Consider the following 5000-nt stretch of genomic DNA (forward strand, 5'->3'; position numbering starts at 1 on the left):
GTGCGTCCTGAAGCAAGCCTGTAACACGTGGTTGGCGGTCTCTACGGCCTGGCAGCCCGCGCGGCATCTGGTGTCCGCCTCCCGCCCGCGACTGCGCCGTGCCTTCGTGGGGAAGGCGTTGATGCGGGCGCGGAGAGCGTCGATGAAGTTACGCCCAGATAGCAGGCGACTGGTGTCAGCGACCCACTGGTGTTGCCCCTTGACGGCGGCGGAAGATGACAGCGCCGCACCGTCAAAGGCAACGTGCAGGCGCGCGGCCCACATCTCTCCAACCTGCGTCGACGATTTGAGGAGGTGGCCCTCCCACATAAGATGCCGCTCCAGCGCCTCAATCTCACGCTGCACCTCGTCCCGGCCTGCACCGTCGGCGGCTGGCCCAATCCTCTTCAGCGCCAGGAGACGGGACCGGCGAAGTGTTGGCCCCATCCATCGGCATGATGGGATGCCGAGGCCTCCCTGGGCTACAGGAGCGTGGAAGTAGCCCAGGGGAGTGTCCGCCGGAAGGCGGAACCATCTCCTGACGGCGGCACGGATGGTCACATCTGCCGCTTTCAACGCACCCACTCGGGTGCGGCTGAGGGCCAGCCCATGGTACAGGCCAGGCAGAAGTACGGTGGTGAGGGCGTGGAGGCGCTGTTGCGGCTTGAGCGGAGCTCGGGAGATGACGTCCAGCTGCTCCACCAGGTGGCGTCGTGGGTTGAAAACGCAGCGACCCGCGGTGGAGAATTGCAGTCCCAGGTACCGGAAGGTTTCACCCACACGTAGGGCGGGCACGGTGGCGTTGCCCGCTTTGAAGGTAACGTCGGCGTCGACCTTCACCTTCTTGTCGCGCCCAGACGCGACTAAGGCGAGGGTGAAACACTTCCGGGCGTTGATCTGCAGCCCCAGATGGGCGAGGGCTGCGACGGCTGCGTCGATGAGGGACTGCAATCCCCTCGCGGTCGATGCAAAAAGCAGGACGTCATCTGCGAAGGCCGCAGCGTTAACTCTGCGACCAAGGATCCGAGCTCCGATGTGGGAGGGAAGTTGACTCAAAACATAGTCCACCGCAAAATTGAAAAGGAGGGGGGAGAGGGGGTCACCCTGACGCACACCCCTAGCCGGCTGCAGGGGCACGCCCACGTCGGCGCCGCCCGCTATCACTGTCGTGCTACCCTCGTAACACCTTTCGACGTACTCAATAAAGCAATCCGGCAGGCCATGAGCCCTCAGCACGGGGCGGAGGGCAGCATGGTCCACCGAATCGAACGCTTTAGAGACGTCGATCGATGCCACAAAAACAGAGCGACAGGAGCGGACTGCGTCGGTGAGAGCAGTGTCCAAGATGAAGGTGTTTTCCAACATCCCATCCCGGGGGATGAATGCCCGCTGACGTTCGTCCACAGCACATGCACGCATCAGGCGTGACGCGAGAACCTTGTGAAAGGTCCGCGCCAACACCGAGCAGACCGTAATGGGGCGAAAGTCAGCGGGGGATGTTGGTGCAGCCGTTTTGGGGAGAAGTGACGTCCGGGCGCGAAGCAGACGCTCGGGGAGGGCGCGGGCCAGGAGGAAGAGGTTCAAGAGTTTCACCAGGACTTCATGCGGCAGGCGCCGCAGCTCCGCTGGAGTCAGGCCGTCCGGCCCGGCTGCCGATCCCCTGGGCGGCAAGGCAGCAGCGACCTCCTCACGTGTGACCGGCCCCCATAGGCACTCAGGAGCGACAGGCTCCGAGTGCGGGAGAAGGCGGTCACGGATGAAGCCGGCGGTGGAGATCGGCTTCTTCGTGAAGAGGTCCGCCCAGAAGTCCAGCAGACCGGGGATGTCGGGTGGCGGCTGCAGCAGGGTGCCGTCCAGCAAGCCGCGCACGCAACGTGCACGCGACCTACGGAAGGCGTCCTGTGTGCGCGCGTATTCCCAGCGGCGCCGCTTGCGCTTCTGCAGCGGCGGAGCGGCAGGCGGCCGCTTGGATGATTGGCGCGGCCGCTGTGTCCTGGTGATCGACCTCTCCCCCCTGGACCCGACCGACGCAAGGGCATCCGGGAGCATGCCCAGGATGACATCGGGCGGCGTGCCCCGCCCCAGACCAATGACTCGATCCAGGGCAGAGAAACGCTGGGCGGAAGCAGGTAGCCCCGCCAGGTGCTCCCAGATGGCGGCGTCAGTCGGCCCCTCCGGCGGCGGCCCGGTGGTGTCGGCCGCGAAGTCCTCGGCTGCGTCGACGGGCGGCGCAGCGGCCTCGCCCGCGTCAGGCAGCGAGCTCGCTGCTCCACGGCGGGACGCCGGCTCTTCGCCCCGACCGATCTCAAGTGCCTCCATGAATTGGCGGACAAGCTGCTTGTGGGCAGCTTGCCGCCGTCGGCACTTGATTGCCTCAAGCGTTCGGTCGGGGAACATCCTGGTAAGTTCTTGATTTACAAAGAAGAACCGGGCGTCCCTCTCAAGGAACAGTTCGGCCTCTGCCTTGGCGAGCGACAGGACTTCTTCCTCCGTCCACCTCGCGCGATGCCTCTCCGTCACGATCTCAGCGTTGGCGGCCGCAGGGTGTTGGCGGCGGCGATGGACCCCGAGACCGTTCTTCGTGGTAAAAGTGCGGTGGCACTCACTGCAAGCAAAGGGAGCTACACAAACTATCGCATTTTCGTTACGGCCGGTTGGCCGGATAGGTGCTGGGGTAGCTGGGGTGGCACCTTCAGCGGAAGGGCCACCATCTCTTGTTTCTTGTCGGCTGCCCCCAACTATAAAGGGATAATGCGAGGGGGGGCTGGTAACCCCCCCAAGCCCCTGGTGCGGTCTTCCACTCTGCGAAAATCAGCGGGCCCACGAGAAGGGGAGAAGACCGCAGGAGAGGAGAGGCTAAGAGGGCTAGGCCCATGTATTGCGCATCACTCTCCCTGTAACTATAACCCAAGGAAGGCACCTCGCAGCAGCAGCACGACTACATCAAGACCGCACTTCGAAAAGCCAAGTCCGGATGCAGCCACACCGCCGCCACTTGGCCACCTTAAGAGAGTCATAGTTACTCCCGCCGTTTACCCGCGCTTGCTTGAATTTCTTCACGTTGACATTCAGAGCACTGGGCAGAAATCACATTGCGTCAACACCCGCTAGGGCCATCGCAATGCTTTGTTTTAATTAGACAGTCGGATTCCCCCAGTCCGTGCCAGTTCTGAGTTGATCGTTGAATGGCGGCCGAAGAGAATCCGCGCACCCGCGCGCCCCCGGAGGAGCACGCTAAGGCGGACGCGGCCTCGCAGCAAGGAAGATCCGTGGGAGGCCAAGGCACGGGACCGAGCTCGGATCCTGCACGCAGGTTGAAGCACCGGGGCGCGAACGCCGCGCAGGCGCGCGCATCCTGCACCGCCGGCCAGCACGAGGCCGACCAACGGCGAGAGCAGACCACGCCCGCGCTAAACGCCCGCACTTACCGGCACCCCTACGGCACTCACCTCGCCCAGGCCCGGCACGTTAGCGCTGACCCACTTCCCGACCAAGCCCGACACGCCCCGATCCTCAGAGCCAATCCTTATCCCGAAGTTACGGATCCAATTTGCCGACTTCCCTTACCTACATTATTCTATCGACTAGAGGCTCTTCACCTTGGAGACCTGCTGCGGATATGGGTACGAACCGGCGCGACACCTCCACGTGGCCCTCTCCCGGATTTTCAAGGTCCGAGGGGAAGATCGGGACACCGCCGCAACTGCGGTGCTCTTCGCGTTCCAAACCCTATCTCCCTGCTAGAGGATTCCAGGGAACTCGAACGCTCATGCAGAAAAGAAAACTCTTCCCCGATCTCCCGACGGCGTCTCCGGGTCCTTTTGGGTTACCCCGACGAGCATCTCTAAAAGAGGGGCCCGACTTGTATCGGTTCCGCTGCCGGGTTCCGGAATAGGAACCGGATTCCCTTTCGCCCAACGGGGGCCAGCACAAAGCGCATCATGCTATGACGGCCCCCATCAACATCGGATTTCTCCTAGGGCTTAGGATCGACTGACTCGTGTGCAACGGCTGTTCACACGAAACCCTTCTCCGCGTCAGCCCTCCAGGGCCTCGCTGGAGTATTTGCTACTACCACCAAGATCTGCACCGACGGCGGCTCCAGGCAGGCTCACGCCCAGACCCTTCTGCGCCCACCGCCGCGACCCTCCTACTCGTCAGGGCTTCGCGGCCGGCCGCAAGGACCGGCCATGACTGCCAGACTGACGGCCGAGTATAGGCACGACGCTTCAGCGCCATCCATTTTCAGGGCTAGTTGCTTCGGCAGGTGAGTTGTTACACACTCCTTAGCGGATTCCGACTTCCATGGCCACCGTCCTGCTGTCTTAAGCAACCAACGCCTTTCATGGTTTCCCATGAGCGTCGATTCGGGCGCCTTAACTCGGCGTTTGGTTCATCCCACAGCGCCAGTTCTGCTTACCAAAAGTGGCCCACTTGGCACTCCGATCCGAGTCGTTTGCTCGCGGCTTCAGCATATCAAGCAAGCCGGAGATCTCACCCATTTAAAGTTTGAGAATAGGTTGAGGTCGTTTCGGCCCCAAGGCCTCTAATCATTCGCTTTACCGGATGAGACTCGTACGAGCACCAGCTATCCTGAGGGAAACTTCGGAGGGAACCAGCTACTAGATGGTTCGATTAGTCTTTCGCCCCTATACCCAGCTCCGACGATCGATTTGCACGTCAGAATCGCTACGGACCTCCATCAGGGTTTCCCCTGACTTCGTCCTGGCCAGGCATAGTTCACCATCTTTCGGGTCCCAACGTGTACGCTCTAGGTGCGCCTCACCTCGCAATGAGGACGAGACGCCCCGGGAGTGCGGAGGCCGCCGCCCCGTGAAGGGCGGGGAAGCCCCATCCTCCCTCGGCCCGCGCAAGGCGAGACCTTCACTTTCATTACGCCTTTAGGTTTCGTACAGCCCAATGACTCGCGCACATGTTAGACTCCTTGGTCCGTGTTTCAAGACGGGTCGTGAAATTGTCCAAAGCTGAAGCGCCGCTGACGGGAGCGATTATTCCGCCCG

General features: G+C 62.4%; 1 pseudogene; it reads right to left on the minus strand.

The window, feature by feature from the left end:
- Positions 1-5000, minus strand: part of LOC124774447 — a 7959-nt pseudogene that overhangs the window by 2093 nt on the left and 866 nt on the right.

This window comes from Schistocerca piceifrons, unplaced genomic scaffold (assembly GCF_021461385.2).
Source record: "Schistocerca piceifrons isolate TAMUIC-IGC-003096 unplaced genomic scaffold, iqSchPice1.1 HiC_scaffold_961, whole genome shotgun sequence".
Taxonomy (NCBI): Eukaryota; Metazoa; Arthropoda; class Insecta; order Orthoptera; family Acrididae; genus Schistocerca; species Schistocerca piceifrons.